The sequence below is a fragment of the Cervus canadensis genome, chromosome 1 (genome assembly GCF_019320065.1).
Source record: "Cervus canadensis isolate Bull #8, Minnesota chromosome 1, ASM1932006v1, whole genome shotgun sequence".
Taxonomy (NCBI): domain Eukaryota; kingdom Metazoa; phylum Chordata; class Mammalia; order Artiodactyla; family Cervidae; genus Cervus; species Cervus canadensis.
In genome coordinates, this window is record NC_057386.1 from 97,826,969 (window position 1) to 97,845,642 (window position 18,674).

Below are 18,674 nucleotides of genomic sequence, written 5' to 3' on the forward strand. Positions count from 1 at the left end.
AGCACTGAGTTATGGCAGTCTACAGCTAGGAAGTTTCTGCACCTTTTGGGTTTTTATGAAAGTGTAATTTAAATTCTATAATGTTGTATTTGTCAAGCCTGGTACAACGTCATAAGACATTATATCCTTTAGGAAATGTTCAGAAATGTCCCTTAGCCCTTTTATTAATTTCTGAATTGGGAAATCTTCAGTACATTACTACTGGAATCATCATACCTATCATAGATATAATTTATTATGATAACCCATCAGTGGCTTTTCAAGGTAGGCAGTCTCACAGCACTTGGGAGGTAAGTAAACTGAAGTTTGGTGAGGTTAAGTAACTCACCCAAGTTGTCACAACTGCTCAAAACTGGGCTGGAATCCTGGGATCTGGTGGTAGTAGAAGTTTGTCTTCTTTCTATTTTTCCACACTGTTTTAGTAGTCCCTTGGTCACTTTTCTTACAGTCACCATTTCCTGTTTTCTTTCCAGTAATTCTTTGTAAATACATCATTAAGATTGACATTGGAGAATAATAAATGTTGTCCATCTACATAACTGCATGATTAGATGTTTTATAGGTTTCTTATAACTTTTATCTCCTTCTGATGAGGATCTCATGACTCTTCTTGTCCCCTCATTCCAATTACTGCCTTCCTCTTCTTCCACTTTAGAAAAGCTGCCTTTCTGTTGTTGTATTGTTAATTAGTATTTTGTGGCAATTTAGGACTACCTTAGGACATCTGCAAAACATTCTCCTTTTGTTAATTTTGTGTGTGCATATGTTTGTGTGTGCCTTTTCAGCAAGGAACTAGAGAGGGACGAAAATGTAGGAAGAGGGGCTTCCCTGGTGATCTGGTGGTTATGAATCTGCCTGCCAATGCAAGGGACACGAGTTTGATCCCTGGTCCAGGAAGATCCCACATGCTCAGAGCAGCTGGGCCTACACACCACAACTACTGAAGCCATTCCCTTAGAGCCCGTGCTCCACAATAAGAGAAGCCACTGCAATGAGAATCCTGTGCACTGCAACTAGAGAGTAGCCCCTGCTCACTGCAATTAGAGAAAGCCCAAGCAGCAATCAAGATGCCATGTGGCCACAAAAAAAAAAAAAAGTATAGAAAGAAACCCAGTTTGGTGAGAGCCACAGGAAAGGGATTAGGAACTTTCGAGGAGAGATGATCTCTGGTGTCCATGCCTCAGAGCCACCAGTGAGAACTGAGCTGGGAGCAGGCCACTTGGTTTGGGGAGGAGGCCATCAAGAAGCACCAGATACTGATAAACTGTGTAGCTGTGAGGCTCAGGCCAGGCTCCGGATAGGTATAATCTTATTATTCCATTTATTAGCATACTCTTTCTGTGAGGTAGACACCTTCTCTCCATTGTACAAGTAAAGTCACTGAGGCATAAAGAGGTTATTATTGAGAACTGTGAAGTGTCTGAGGTCTTACTCTGCTTGGAGGCTAACAGGTTAGCCAGCTGTAGATGTTAGCAGAAGACAAAGGACTCCAGATGAGAGACAAATGACTTCATTACCCATGCTCCTCTGCCCTCAAGGCCCACTGGGGAGTTACGGAGTGGCCTCACTGAATGCTGCACACAGTGGGTTTCTTGTACCTTCTAAGAAAACCTCCAGTCTTATTTCATTTTTTTTAACTGAAAAATGAAATGATGTACAGCATTATGCTGGTTTCAGGCATACTCCACAGTGATTTGACACTTGTAGACATTGTGAAATGCGCACTATGATAAAGCTAACATTCATCCGTCCCCATACAAAGTCATTACAATATTATTAATTATATTCCTTATGCTGTATGTTACATCCTTGTGACTTGTTTATTTTATAACTGGAGGTTTGTATTTCTTAACCCCTGTCACTTATTTCACCTGTCAATCTCCCTCCTCTCTGGCAACCACCCGTTTTTCTCCTCAACATTTAGAAGTCAGTTTTCCTTTTGTTTTGATTTTTTGCTTATTTTTTAGATTGCACATATAAATATGGTGTTTGTCTTTATCTGACTTATTTCATTTAGCATAATGCCATCTAGATCATCCACGTTGTCACAAATGGCAAGTTTTCACTTTTTTATGGCTGATAAGTTTTATATATATATACATATATACAGATATCTCACATCTTTACCCATTCATCTATGGATGGACACAAGTTGCTTCCACATCTTGGTTATTGTAAATAATGCTGCAATGAACGATGGTGTGCATAGATCTTTTCAAATTTATGTTTTCTTCAGGTAAATACATAGAAGTGAAATTAGTAGATCATATAGCAGTTATATTTTTAAGTTTTTGAGGAACGTCCATCAGTTCAGTTCAGTTCAGTTGCTCAGTCGTGTCTGATTCTGTGACCCCATGGACTGCAACACACCGGGCTTCCCTGTCCATCACCAACTCCTGGAGCTTGCTCAAACTCATGTCCATTTGAGTTGGTGAGGCCATTCAACTATCTTATCCTCTGTTGTTCCCTTCTCCTCCTGCCTTCAATCTTTCCCAGCATCAGGGTCTTTTCAAATGAGTCAGTTCTTCTCATCAGGTGGCCAAAGGATTGGAGTTTCAGCTTTAGCATCAGTCCTTCCAATGAATATTCAAGACTGATTTCCTTTAAGATTAACTGGTTTGATCTCCTTGTAGTCCAAGGGATTCTCAAGAGTCTTCTTCAATACCACAGTTCAAAAGCATCAATTCTTCGGTGCTCAGCTTTCTTTATAGTCCAACTCTCACATCCATACATGACTACTGGAAAAACCATAGCTTTGAATAGATAGACCTTTGTTGACAAAGTAATATCCCTGCTTTTTAATAAACTGTCTAGGTTTGTCATAACTTTTCTTCTAAGGAGCAAGTAGCTTTTAATTTCATGGCTGCAGTCACCATCTGCAGTGATTTTGGAGCTTAAGAAAATAAAGTCTGTCACTGGTTCCATTGTTTCCCCATCTATTTGCCATGAAGTGATGGGACCAGATGCACTGATTTATATGCCCACCAATATTGCACAAGGTTTCCCTTTTCTCCACATTCTTACCAAAAATTTCTTTTGATAATAGTTATTCTGATAGGCACAAGGTAGTATCTCCTTGTGGTTATTTGCTGATTTTTTGGGGAGCAGAGCGATTGGTATGCAGGATCTTAGTTCCCTGGCTAGGGATTGAACCCTCACCCACTACAGTGGAAGTGTGGAGTCTTAACCACTGGACTGCAGGTAAGTCTCTTTCTTTGCTAATTTTTTTTCCTGTGGTTTTATATTTCCCGGGTGATTAGTGATGTTCAGTATCTTCTCATGTGCCTGTTGGCCATCTGAATGTCTTCTTTGGGAAAAATGTCTATTCATATTCTATGCCCATTTTTTAGTTGTTTTTTTGATGTTGAATTGTATGAATTCTTTGTATATTTTGAATATTAACCCCTTAATAGATATATAGTTTGCAAATATATTCTCCCATTCAGAAGGTGGCCTTCCTTTTCTTGACAGTTTACCTTGCTGTGTAAAAGCTTTTAGGTTTGGTAGTCCCATTTGTTTATTTTTCCTTTTGTTTCCCTTGCCTGAGGAGATAGATCCCAGAAAAAAAATTGTTAAGACAGATGTCAAAGAGCATACTGTCAATATTCTATCCTAGATTTATGGTTTCAGGCCTTATATTTGGGTCTTTAATCCATTTTTTACTTTATTTTTTCATATGGTATGAGAAAGTAGTCCAGATTGATTCTATTGTACACAGCAGTACAGTTTTCCCATGACCACTTATTGAAGAGGCTGTCTTTCCCCACTGTATATTCTTGCCTCCTTTGTTGTAGATTCATTGACCATATAAACTTGGGGTTATTTTGGGGCTCTCTATTCTATTCCATTGATTTATATGTTTGTTTCTATGCCAGTACTATACTGTTTTGATTACTGTAGTTTTGTAGTATAGCTTGAAATCAGGGACTGTGACAACTCTAGCTTTTTTTTCCCTTCTTTCTCAAGATTGCTTTGGCTCTTTTGGGTCTTTTTTGTTTTCATACAAATTTTGGAGTTATTTGCTCTAGTCCTGTGATAAATGCCATTGGTGTTTTGACAGGGATTGCACTGAATGTGTAGATTGCTTGAGTAGTATAGTCATTTTAACAAATATTGATTCTTCCAATCTATGGGCACAAAATATCTTTCCATTTGTTTTGCCATCTTCAATCTCTCATGGTTTTCAGAGTATAGATCTTTTTCTTCTTTGATCAGGTTTATTTCTAGCTAATTTATTCTTTTTGATATAATTGTAAAAGTAATTGTTTTCTTAATTTCTCTTTCCGATGGTTCATAATTAATATTTATAAATGCAGCATATTTATTTTTTATTTTTAATTAGAGAATAATTGCTTTATAATGTTGTGTTGGTTTCTGCCATACAAAAATATGAATCAACTCTAAGTATACATATGTCCCCTCCCTCTTGAATCTTCCTCCCACCCTGCACCCCATCCCACCTGTCTAGATTTTCAGAGAATCAGGTTGAGCTCCTTGTGTTAAACAGCAATTTCCCACTAGCTATTTATTTTGTATATGGTAATGTATATGTTTCAATAACTACTCTCTCACTATGTCCCACCTTCTCCTTCCCCTGCTGTGTCCACAAGTCTGTTCTCTATGTCTGCATCTCTATTCCTGCCCTGCAGATAGGTTCAATAGTACCATTTTTCTAGATTCCATATATGTTAATATATGATATTTGTATTTCTCTTTCTGACTTGCTTCACTCTGTGTAACAGGCTCTAGGTTCATCCACCTCACTAGAACTGACTAAAATTTGTTCCTCTCATGGCTGAGTAATATTCCATTATATGTACCATGGCTTCTTTATCCATTCATCTGTTGATGGAAATCTAGGTTGCTTCGATGTCATGGCTATTGAAAATAGTGCTAAAGTGGACCTCAAGGTACATGTGTCTTTTAGAATTGAGGTTTTCTTAAGGTATATGCCCAGTAGTGGGACTGCTCAGTCATATGATAGTTTTATTACTAGTTTTTAAAGAAATCTCCATATTTTTCTCCATAGTGGCTGTATCAATTTACATTCCCACCAATAGAAAGTTCTTGCACCATTTTCTCTACATCCTCTCCAGCATTTACTGTTTGTAGATGTTTTTGATGATGGCCATTCTGATGGCTCATCAGGTAAAGAATCCACATGCAATGCAGGTGACACCGGAGACACTTGTTCAATCCCTGGGTGGAGAAGATCCCCTGGAGAAGGAAATGGCAACACACTCTATTATTCTTGCCTGGGAGATCCCATGGACAGAGGAGCCTGACAGGCTACAGTCCAAAGCGTTGCAAAGAGTCAGACACTACTGAGCAACTAAGCACATTCGGACTGGTGTGAGGTGATACCTCATTGTAGTTTCGACTTGCATTTCTCTAATAATAAGCAATGCTCAGCATTTTGTTTATTGGCCATCTATGTATCTTCTTTGGAGAAATGTCTGTTTAGATCTTCTGCCCATTTTTTTTATTGTGTTGTTTTTCTGATATTGAGCTGCTTGTATATTTTGGAAATTAATTATTTGTAAGTTGTTTCATTTGCTATTAACTTCTCCTATTCTGAGTGTTGTCTTTTCATCTTGTTTATGCTTTCTTTTGCTGTACAAAAGATTTTAAGTTGAGTTAGGTCCCATTTGTTTATTTTTGTTTTTATTTCCATTATTCTAGGGAGTTGGTCATAGAGGATCTTGAGGTCAAAGAGTGTTCTGCCTATGTGTTCCTCCAAGAGTTTTATAGTTTCTGCTCTTACACTGAGGTCTTTAATCCATTTTGAGTTTATCTTTGTATATAGTTTTAGGAAGTGTTCTAATTTCTTTCTTTTACATGTAGCTGTCCAGTTTTCCCAGCACCACTTATTGAAGAGGCTGTCCTTTCTCCATTGTATATTCTTGTGTCTTTTGTGAAAGATAAGATGCCCCATAGGTGCATGGATTTATCTCTGGGCTTTCTATCTTGTTCCACTGGTTTATATTTCTGTTTTTATGCCAGTACCATTCTGTGTTGATGACTATAGCTTTGTAGTATAAAGTCAGGAAGGTTTATTTCTCCAGTTCCATTCTTCTTTCTCAAGATTGCTTTGGCTATTTGGAGTCTTTTGTATTTTCATGTGAATTATGGAATTTTTTGTTCCAGTTCTATGAAAAATGCCATTGGTAATTTGATAGGGATTATATTGAATCTGTAGATTGCTTTGAGTAGTGCAGTCATTTTCACAATATTGATTCTTCCAAAACAGGAACATGGTATATCTCTTCATCTGTTTGTCTTTGATTACTTTCATCAGTGTCTTATACACTTTCTGTATACAACTTTTTTGTCCCCTTAGGTAGGTTTACTCCTAGGTGTTTTATTATTTTTGTTACAATGATGAATGTGACTAACTCCTTAATTTCTTTCTGATCTTTCATTGTTAGTGTATAGGAATGCAAGGGACTTCTGTATATTGATTTTGTATCCTGTGACTTGACTAAATTCACTGATTAGCTCTAGTAATTTTCTGATAGTATCTTTAGGGTTTTCTATATATAGTATCATGTTGTCTGCAAACAGTGAGAGTTTTACTTCTTTTCCAGCCTGGATCCATTTTATTTCTTTTTCTTCTCTGATCGTCATGGCTAGGACTTCCAAAACTATGTTGAATAATAGTCATGAGATTGAGCACCCTTGTCTTGTTCCTGAAATTAGAGGAAATGCTTTCACTTTTTCACCATTGAGAATAATGTTTGCTGTAGAAAACCAATCTAATGAGGTGTTGCTAGCAGACCTGCCCAACATTTGCCCCAGAAGGAGACATTATTTTTATTATTTGGTCAGGAAGAAAATCTATCTTCCATCCCAGAAGGAGACAGTCTTTGTAAGTTGCAATGCTTTCTGCTATAGTGACATCCTTGAACAAAGGTTGCAGAACAAAGCTTGATATAAGACATGCAGAAACACCATGAAGAATTGTTTCTCAATAGTTACCTCTTTCATTTGTTGTTACTTAGCAAGTTCCCAAATAGAGATTTCAGCAAGTTTGTCTAACTGCATTTCATATTTTACACTATTATTTTACAGCAACTACCAAGTTATTTTTAGTTTAATGAAAGAAGTTGGTGTGATAAAATGTTGTAGCAATAAAGTGGATAATGTATGAAGACTTCTAGGGTGAAGTATGTAAAGGTACTCACTGTAGGGGTTGAGCGGCGTAGTTGTTGAAAGTCCTGAGGGTGATGATGCCTTGTGGGAGCAGAGGATGGAGTTGAAGTTCATGAAACTAGTGGTGAAATCTACAAGAAAAGAAAGACCTTGAGGTTTGCAGCCTATGATCAGAAGAGCTAGCCAATAATGATTACAGGGCACGTCTTGTTTCTGGTGATATTTTGTTGTTGTTGCCCTGATTCTTGGTTTTCTCTGTGTGTTCTTTCCCTAGTTGTGGTGAGTGGGGGCTACACCTCATCGTGGTGCATGGGTTTCTCATTGTGGTGGCGTCTCTTGTTGCAGAGCATGGGCTCTATTCAAGGACTTCAGTAGCTGTGGATCTTGGGCTTAGTTACTCCGAGGCATGTGGGATCTTCCTGGAGCAGGAATCAAACCCATGTTTCCTGCAGTGGCAGGCAAATTCTTATCCACTGTACCACCAAAGAAATCCGACATTTGTTTTAATTTTCGAACCTTCAACTAAATCTCAACAGCCTCTTTCTTTATCATTTTCCTTTCTGTTGAAGGAAGCTCTAACTGTTCTCATACAATGAAAATATATTTATGCAGCATCCACTATGCAGGGGCAGCAAAGTCATGTGAAATGGTTATCCCCCACTACCCTACCCCAAGTTTGGTTTGTAAAACATTATTTAGTTAGGAAAATAGAGTGTATAAAACAAAAAGATAGATCCATGTAAAATGGCTGACTGAGATAATATAAGTTCCTATTGTTATGAGGTCAAAAGAAGAAGAACCTTTGGCCATAAAATAGTAAGGAGGAAGTTTGAGTAGGGTCATAGGCTGTGAATGATAAAGAAGATAAGAAAAGTGTGTGAAAGAACATGGGATTGGCAATGTTCTTGTGATATTTAGGATATCCTAAAGACAGGCACATCACAGGAGATTTGGGGTTTGGTTCAGACCACTGGGCTTCTCTGGTGGCTCAGATGGTGAAAAATCTACCTACAGTGCAGGAGACCCAGGTTTGATCCTTGAGTTGGGAAGATCCCCTGGAGAAGGGAATGGCTATCCACTATAGTATTCTTGCCTAGAGAATTCCATGGACAGAGGAACCTGGTGAGCTACAGTCATGGGGGTCACAAAGAGTTGGACACAGCTGAGCAACCAACACTTTCTTTTACACTTTTTCAGACCACTACAACAAAGTGACTATGATGACAAAGTCAGTCACACAGAGTTTTACATTTCACAGTGCATATAAAGTTTAGTTTGATAGTCTATTATAATCTCTTAAGGGTATAATAGCATTATGTCTAAAGAAAGCAATGTACTTAGGTTAATTAAAAAAAATAACGCTGCTGAGAAATGAATCCAATGGACTTGCTCAATGCAGAGTTGCTACAGACTTAGCAAATGCAAGTTCTTGTGCCTGATACACAGTGAGACCGAACAGAAACTTGGAGTTTAGAACAGAGAAATGCTTATTGCAGGGCCCTGCAAGGAAACTCCAAAACCCGGATCACCCCCAAAGGCTTCAGCAAAGTATTTTTAAAGGCAAGGTCACCATGTTCCTGTGAACTTCCAACAAGACAAATGTTATTCTCTATCTGCAGCTTTTTTCCCCTATATGAATGGAAAAATGTTATACCCTTAAAAGTTAGAGACTTGAGAATGGGCTATCATGTATATATATGACTCTAGGCAACATTCTTAACTTGAAGCAAAAGCAATAGAATACAAAAGTTAAAGTAAAATATGGAGTCAGATTTGTTTTTTCCTACTACAAAGCCAACTTGTAAAAAACACATTTTCTGTGGAGCACAATAAAATGATATATGCCTGTATACCATTTATCTGAAGGAGTTATTTAGGGGAGTAGTTATACTCTCTGTCTATAAGAGATACAATAGAACATTGAGGAAGAGAGCTATTTTTAAAAAATATAGTTATGTTGTAACTCTCTGTTCATTACCCTGACTCAGCAAAAACCAATCCCAGCTGAGCCACAGTCTCATGAGTACATCAGCCTTTATCATCACTGTGTCTATTGCCTGTAGTTGTGAGGATGTATCTGGGTATCACTCTAACAAGTTTTCAACAAAGATAAATATTTCAAATTCTTAAACTAATACTATTAATGATCTATCAGTCATATAACATGTGCTATATGCATGGCACTGTTCTAAGACTTGCTCCTAAGCACTAAAGTATTCACTTATTTAATTCTCATGCCAACCTTATAAAGTAGATACTGTTATTCCCATTTTAGAGGTGAGGAATCAAGGCAAAGAGAAATTAAATAATGACCTGGATCATATACCTGGTATGCAATAGAACCTGGAGTCAAACTCAAAGAGTTCCAACTTGAGAGATAAATTTCCTACAATACCTCTTCCTCTTCATTTTATGGGGGGTGGAGTGGAGGGTGGGGGGTGGATGGTTGTCTTCCTGTTTTCCAAGTCAAAAATTTGGAGTTGTGCAGGTGTTTCAGGATACTTACCCTTTCATCCACACAGTGACCAAATCCTTGATATCTGCCCAATCCATCTTGTCTCAGGGATAGTTCACACTCTTACGTTAGTTCAGGCTTTGCCATTTATTAACTGGATGATTCCCTCCAATCCACTCAAATTGTATGAGCCAAGGTCACCTTGGGCTTGAGACACCAGGCCTCAGGCTACTACCTCAGCAGGAACTGATGCTCTTGGCAGATCAGCTCTATTTGTAGTCTACCCTCTGCTTCTGCTGCTTGGGTGGGGAAGGCAGTCTTTCTCACCCTTGATAATTCATGAGAATGAGATCTCAGCAAGCCTTTCCTGAAACTGTTCAAGTAAAGACACAAAGATTAGAGTTCCTAATTATGGCTCCAGTAAAAGCACTGAATCTAAAAGTCAGAATTTAATCTGGTTGGTAAGAAGTTAATCTGGTTGGTGTGTATATATATGTATACACACACACACACACATACAAAGATGGCATCTGTGAGAATGGGTTTACATTTTTTTTAAATTCATCCAACATTTATTTACTCCCAAAGTCTCAGACAAAAGGCTACTTTTTCACTAGATTTTGCAGTGTTTTATAATTCTACCAGTAATGTATGAGAGTGTCTGTTTTCTTCTCTTTCCTACTTTGGTAAATGGAAAACTAATGTTTTTGCTGATTTTTATGGAGGATTATAAGGTCTTGTATATATTCCAGTTCTTTCATTACAAGTGAGATTGAGGATATCATATTTTCATCTATTGATCATTTGCATTTTGTTTTCTGTGAATTGCTTGTTCATATCATTGATCTTTTTATTGCATTCCATAATTTTTTTCTTAACGATTTATAAAATCATTTTTATATCTGTAAAAATAGCCATTGTCCAATCCTAAATGTCTCAGGTAATTTTTCTTTATTGTTTTCTTTTGAGTTTTCCAATAGTAGATTTTATGCTAGAGAAATTTTACATTTTTTTGTAAGGTCATATCTTATCCTTTTACTTCTTATATTTAGCATGATACAATGTTTATTGAAAATGTTTACTGAGAAAATAAATGAACAAGCTTTGGCCATTTTTCATGAGTACCATAATGAATAGTTATCTTTTATACAATAATGCTTCCCATCAATTACTTTGAAATTTTTATTTTAAAGTTGAATATAGGCCTTATTCAAATGGTGTTTGGGAATATGTTGGATTGTGGTGGATAGATTTTGTAAGCAGTCTTAGAAAAGTTATGCCTGAAACAAATTGAAATCACTTGCTCTGTGATGTTGCAGCAAGGACAAGAGGATACAGAACACAGTTGTTAATTTTCTGTACACAACATTCTTTCTGTTTCACCCAGTTAACAAATCTACATTCCCAAAGGCGATGGCATTTTACTGGGTCTGTAAAATGTGATAGAGGCACAAGTAACCTTTTATTCTTGAAGCGTGGGGTTCTGAACTGAGTGGATAAAAATTCTTCTCCATTAGTATGACAAAGAGTAGTATTCTAGAGAGCATTTGAGTTTCCAAGATTTGGTCAGATTTCTTTCAAAAGATTAAATAAAATAACAGAAGATTTAGGAGGTAGAAAACTTGCTTTTTAACCTCAGATATAGTCTGTATAATAGGAACTGAGATTCTGGAACCAGCCTGCTAGGCTTGAAATCTAATTTCCAATGACTAATTTTTTTTCTAGGTCTTGGTTTCCTTAACTGTAAAATAGGAATAATCATATTGTTTATATAGATTATATATATCAATAACAATCATATTGTTATTTAGAAGATTCAATACTTTTTATACACATAATGGATATAGAATAATGCTTGTTAACACAGGAGGTGCTCAGTGGGTATTTCATATTAATTAAGAAATTGATTACCCAGAAATAATAGTAGAGGTAAATATTAACATGAGAATTAAAGTATTTTATCATTATTTTCATGTATTAAATTATAAATTATTCCCAAACCATTTCATTTTTTCTACTCTCATGTGCTTTCATACTTATATTTAGATTTTAGCCTATTAAGTTTTAATTATTTTTGATTACTCTGTCTTCTTTAATAAACTGTGAATTTCTCAAGGGCAAGTCCCTGTCTTACTCAGCTTTATAACCTTTCAATTAGCAGCAGCATGTCTGAAAATGTTACAGTTACTCAGGGCAATTTTTTTTTTTTGATCAAAGAAAACTACCTGGTTACATCAAAATATTAAATTCAAAGTGTGAAATTAAAAGTGTTAAAAGTGAAAGAAATAAAAGCGTACTTGCCTTGCAGTAAAGAAATACAGTTTTGTTAAAGGCAGAGAATGAGATGTTTAGAAAATGAAAATCAAATGAATAGAAAATGTTTAATATTTTTACTATTTAATAAAGTCCTCCCTGTATTTATATTTTTTGTTTATTTGTTGGTAAGTTAAGGGATGTTTCTATAGACAAGGACCAACATAAAGGTGTCTTGGGAGATGTTTGCTTTCACCATAAACAGAATAAGTCATACATATTTCTTTCCAGTTGGATTTGACAGATGCTTTTTGAGCTCTTCTCTTTTATAAAAAATTTTTATTTTTACTTTTTTATTTTCCTTTATATTGGAAAATATTTGATTTACAATGCTGTGTCAGTTTCTGGTTATGGAGCTAAGTGATTCAGTTATATCTATCTATTTATATTTATATATCTAAATCTCCATTCTTTTTCAGATTCTTTCTCCCATTTAGGTTATTACAGAGCATTGCGTATAGTTTCCTGTGTTGTATAGTAGATCCTTTTTGGTTATCTCTTTCACATATAGTGGTTCATATATGTTACTCTGAAATGAGCTCTTTTCTGTTCCAGACACTCAGTAGGTTTAGCGCTGGGATAAAAGGCTGAGACTGTTTCCGTGCCCACAAGAGTCATGAAATCAGATAGAAGAGACAGATCATCACAGAAGAATATGTTATGTCTAATAATTGAGTTTAACAACCTGTAGAAACAAGTGAGATATTATGTGTTCTTATGGAATTTGAGGTAAAAATATATGGACAGAGAATGTGACATTTAATATAGAAATGTAAGAACTGGCAGAAATCAGGTAAGCCACAGGAGTTAGGAAGAGAGTTTCAGAGGGATGGATGCTAACAAAGGACTGGAAGAGGGGAAAAGTTCCCCGAGTGGAAGAAATGATGTTTTGGAAACTTCCTCTTCCCTTAAATTAAGGTAGTTTCTTCCAGATGTCTGTGAGTAGTAAACTTGTGATCACAGATTCGGTGAGTAGCAACAGTGTGAACTGGTAAGCCTGGCCCCTAGCACGCTCTCTCCTCTTTTACCTTGGCTCATGGTTTAATATGTCAATTTAATGAATCAATTAGCATGTGTTAAACTCTGACCTATTCTTCCCCGCTCTTTATTCTGTGAGTTGTTTTTTGCTCTTAACGGTGTGATAATAGTAAAAAGGGCTTCTCAGATGGCGCTAGTGTTGAAGAACCTGCCTGCCAGTGCAGGAGACATAAGAGATGAAGGTTTGATCCCTTCATCAGGAAGATCCCCTGGAGGAGGGCATGGCTAACACACTCCAGTATTCTTGCCTGGAGAATCTCAAGGACAGAGGAGCCTGGTGGGCTATGGTCTATAGGGGCACAAAGAGTCGGACACTACTGAAGTGATTTAGCTCACACAGCACAGTAAGTAAAGGTAAAAATTTCAACTGACTATTAAGAGTAAACATTACTCTTCATTAAAAAGAAACTGAGTCTGTAGGAATGTTCTATATGCCCAGCAAAGAAAGATTCCTGCTGTGTGTGGTCTCCATGGTAGTTGATGACAGGCTTCTAAGCATCCTTCCCCTTTATCCGTACAGCTCAGTGATCAAGGGCCTCGCTGCCAACTTTGGAGGTCAGTGCAGAAAAACACTAACAAGCAGGTAGGTGTTCTGACAGCAAAAGGCATAGCAATCCAGGGACCCAGACACTGGTATTTCAAATACATAATTTGGGTCAGTTTTATTGTTTTTGTGTAATTAGCACGCCCCTGGCCATGTATTTATTAGTAGGTCCAAACAAGCAAATATAGGTTCTCATTCATTTGCTGGCAGATAATGAGGGATGATCCCGTTGGATTCTATCTTGGCTTCAAGTAGCAGAGAAAATCTGGGATTAGCTTTGGCAATATCTGTTGGCATGCTGCAGTAGCTGGGCTCTAGGGAGCAAAGACTGCCAAGGATGATGAGAGGATTTAGAAAACATTACATTCCTGCTTTTTTATTGTTTGTTAAAAACTCAACAGTGGTTCACTTGACTATAGAGTCACTTTACTAAGTCACTTTACTGACATGGAGAATATGTCAGTCCAGGCTTTAAAAATGGCAAGCTTCTAACTTTGCAGATACTCATGTGCTAAGCACTGAAATGTATTCTGGTTAACTAATAAATTTTCAAACTGTAAAACTAAATTTGCCCTTTTGATATTCAAAAGTCTGACTTTGACATAGTTTCTTCTGTATGTATCCTCACACTGTCACTAGAAGAAACTATTTTAGTATTAATGATGCTCTAATATAGGGACTATTTATTGAAGAGACCTCAGAAGACTTTATGGATTAACTTGTGACACTATAGTTTCAACCTTCTGAGTACTGCTTGCAATATGTGAGCAAATTGTGTAGAAAATGTGGTACCATTGGGCCGTACAGCAGCTTTATTATTTTTTATGTTTTATGTGTAGAGATAGGGAAGTGAGGTAACAGAAGCATATTTGCTCCTGATGATATCAAAGAATATAGGGATTTTTGTTTTATTAATTAAATTAATTTATTTAATTGGAGGCTTATTACTTTACAGTATTGTGGTGGTTTTTGCCACACATTGACCTGACTTAGCTATGGGTGTACATGTGTCCCCCATCCCAAACCCCTCTCCCACCTCCCTCCCTACCCCATCCCGAACCCCCCTCCCACCTCCCTCCCTACCCCATCCCGAACCCCCCTCCCACCTCCCTCCCCATGCCATCCCTCTGGGTTGTCCCAGTGCACTGGCTTTGAGTACCCTGTCTCATGCATCAAACTTGGACTGGTGATCTGTTTCACATATGATAATATACATGTTTCAATGCGTTTCTCTCAAATCATCCCACCCTCACCTTCTCCCACAGAGTCCAAAACTCTGTTCTTTATATCTGTGTCTCTTTTGCTATCTTGCATATAGGGTCATTGTTACTATCTCTAAATTCCATATGTATGTGTTAATATACTGTATAGGTGTTTTTCTTCCTGACTTACTTCACTCTGTATAATAGGCTCCAGTTTCATCCACCTCATTAGAACTGATTCAAATGTGTTCTTTTAATAGCTGAGTAATATTCCAATGTGTATATGTACCACAACTTTCTTATCCATTCATCTGCCAGTGGACATCTGGGTTGCTTCCATGTCCTGGCTATTGTAAACAGTGCTGCAATGAACGTTGGGGTACACGTGTCTCTTTCAATTCTGGTTTCCTCGGTGTGTATGCCCAGCAGTGGGATTGCTGGGTCATATGGCAGTTCTATTTTCAGTTTTTTAAGGAATCTCCACACTGTTCTCCATAGTGGCTGTACTAGTTTGCATTCCCACCAACAGTGTAAGAGGGTTCCCTTTACTCCGCACCCTCTCCAGCATTTATTGTTTGCAGACTTTTTGATAGCAGCCAGAGTATAGGGATTTTGGCAGGGAAAAGATATAAATAAAATGGCTAAGCCATGCTAAGAAAATATTTTTATTAAGGAAGAATTTGGGCTATTTTAATATTAATTCCAAGAAGATTTAACATACATTTTTTACTTAATTATTTTGTTATAATACTTGAATGTATAGCACTTTATTTTTAAATGAGTCCTTCCAGTCAGAGAGAGAGCATGAAGGACATCATTTTTGCACCTGTATAGTTAAACTGTAATTTACTTTTAACAAATAAAAGTAAAACCTTTTATTTTGACAAAATTTTATTTTTAATAAAGGCAACTTGTCTCTTCAGCCTCTCAAACTTGAAGTCTGGAAGCAAATTTGTCACTTCCTTCCCTAACCGTGTGGTTTCTCTACTTACCTATTTCTTCTATTTATGACATTCCTATTTTTAAATCAGCTAGATTTGAAATTTTTGAGTCATCTTTGCATCTTCCTTTCCTTGGTGACTTGTATTTGAGTAGCACTAAACTTTGACAGTTCTGAATGATTCCACATGTTTCTTTTCATTCTTACTAATGCTGAGAACAACCCAGACCCGAATCAGACTCACCCCTATGGGTCAAGATGCTATGAGACTCTGAAGTGATTTCCTGGTATCTGGCCTTCCCCAGCACAATTTATTGTGCAAATCACTGCTGATTTCTTCTCTTCTACTTCACTTAATCGTATTACATCCTGTGAAAAAAAAAATTCTCCTAAGACTTCTATTTGATTGGAAAGTGAATTTTAAATGCCCCAATGCATTGAAAAAATGTATTATAGACAAATTAAACATATAGAAAAGTAGAACATTATAATGAGCTTTCAGGTAGCTGTTATCCATATACATCAATCAGTCACCTCATGGCTGGTCTTGTTTCATCTCCATCTATCCATTTCCTGTGCCCACATTTATTTGAGACAAGTCCCAAACATCATATTTCATCTGTGAATATTTCAGTATGTATTGTTGGAAGATAAAACACAGAAGCACATTACCACTATCACATTCATAAAAAAAATTATCAACAATTTCAGTCAGATATCTTGTCAGTGGTCAAGTTTTTAATTGTCTACTAAATATCTCTCTATGTATCTCTCTATGTATTTATCTATGCATCTGCCTATGTATTAAAGTGTATATGTATCTGTCTCTCTATCCATTTATCTCACAGTTGTTTTCTATCAGGATTAAAATGAAGGCTACCCTTTGTGAACAGTTGGTATGTCTTAATGAATAAACTCCACTTCATCTCTTCTTTTCTTCCCTTCATTCTACTTATTGAAGAAACTAGGTTGCCTGTTTTTAGAATTCTGGACTCTGGAAATTGCTAGTTTAACTTCTTGGTGACTTTATTTTGTCCTCCCATCATCTCTTTCCATGTAAGTAGGTGTCAGGCTTAGAGACTTGATCAGACTTAGATATAACTGATTTTATCTAGACTTCTTCACAGATAGTGGTGTATTGTATTAGGGACTTGCTGGTGGGTGTCGAGCTGGTTCTTCTTTTCAAGATAGTATCACATGTATATTGATCACTCAATATTGATCCATGCATTCACTAGCCATTGAAAATGAGGGTGTTCTAATCCTGTCATTACTTCTTTGTTGATTAGTTGGAATACTTCTTTACTTTAGGGAGTAGTTTCCCTTCATCTCTTATCTGGTTCTAAGTGGTACAGGTCATGTAGCATCTGTTTATCTAGAGGTATGGTTTACATAGAAGAAAATTAGCGTTACTTTTTAGAAACATCATGACACGAGCTTCTAACTTCCTTTTTATTCTCATCTGTTATGATTCTCTTATATAATATTTGTGTACCATAGGCTGAGAACATTACAGTTAACAAGCACAATAAGGAGGTATGTTTATTAACTGCCTGTGTTAACTCTGTGTGTGAGTGTGTGAATTTTGCAGTTTGGTGTATTCCAAACTGTCAGTGATGGAACATGCCCCCAACTCTTCTTTACTCTCTGCTCACCACCAAGACTCTGCTCCTGCTCCTATCTGATGTACAGGCTGCTCACCCCTCCAAGTCCAGCTCAGATTCTGTCTCTGCAGAGTCTCTGGGACTAACTTAATCTGAGTAATCTCCCTTTCCCCCCCGAATGTCTAATACAATTTTTTTAAAAATCCTACACGTTTTTAATTCACTAAATTCACAGAGAAATAGCATAGATAGCGTTCATGTAAAACAGACTTGGGTTCAAATCCCAGCTTCTTCCAAGTCACCTCTGTAACCCTGGGCAAGTTTATAATCGCTCAGAGCTTTACTTTCTTCTTTATATGAAGAAGAAAATGATTTTACTTCCATTGGAGATTTGCTGTGAGAATACCATGAAATAATTCACATGAGGTACTTACCATGGTACCTGCCTGTCAAGAGCTGAGTGTTTGTTCACCCCAAATTCATATGTGACTCCCGCCCCCCCCAAGGTGATGGTATTAGGAGGTGGGGCCTTTGATGAGATCCTGATGACAGAGCCCCTAGAATGGCATCAGCCCTCTTAGGGAAGAAGCCCAACAAAGTCTCCCCGACCCAGTCCCTTCTGTCTGACTCCTCACTGAGTCTGGAGTGTAGCCCCAAAGAGAGCTGTCACCAGAACCCAACCACACTGGCCCCATGATGTCAGACTTTCAGCCTCCAGAGCTATGAGAAATATATGCTTCTCATTTATAAACTAACCAGACTAATGGACTAAGACCCTGATGCAGAGTAAGTACTCAATAGATTAACATAGTTATCATCTATAACCACCCCGTTTATAGGAACTGAATTTATATGGAAGCTATGATTTTCTGAATCTCCAAATACTGCAAACCTTTAGTGGTGGGAATCATGTAGGTCTATCTTTGAATTTTCTGCAGTGTAGAGTTGCTCCTGGTAGCCTTTGGTGATGCAGGAAACCATGAGCATATGGGAGACCATTTCCATGGAACTGCCATCTGGTCAGGTTGGGGTGAGGGGCATTTTTGCATACATAGGGGAGCTGCAGACAATACCTCCTTTGGTGCTTGTTAATTACAGGTTTCTCCACTGACAGAATTCAGGAAACTAGCTGGGATTTTATTCTCATATTCTATTCCTTGAGATCTCCTTGTCAAGACAAAAAAAAAAAAAAATCAAAGAACAACAATGGTCTTAAAAAGTAATGTGTTTTTCAGCTTCTAGAAATATCCTGTCAACTTCTTGTGCATATTGGCTTTCAGAATTTTCTTTAGAGATAGAAATATGTAAAAGTTAGTGAAAGTCCTTTTGACCACCACCTCATGTCCGCTTCATGCACTTTGTCCCCAGAGGTGATCACTGTCATGACATTTGTATACATTTTTTCAGCCAATTAAAAAATTATTTT

General features: G+C 37.2%; 1 protein-coding gene across 2 annotated transcripts in view; it reads left to right on the forward strand.

The window, feature by feature from the left end:
* The window catches only part of GASK1B (golgi associated kinase 1B), a 66,683-nt gene that overhangs the window by 24,399 nt on the left and 23,610 nt on the right, over window positions 1–18,674 (forward strand). The window lies entirely within an intron of this gene.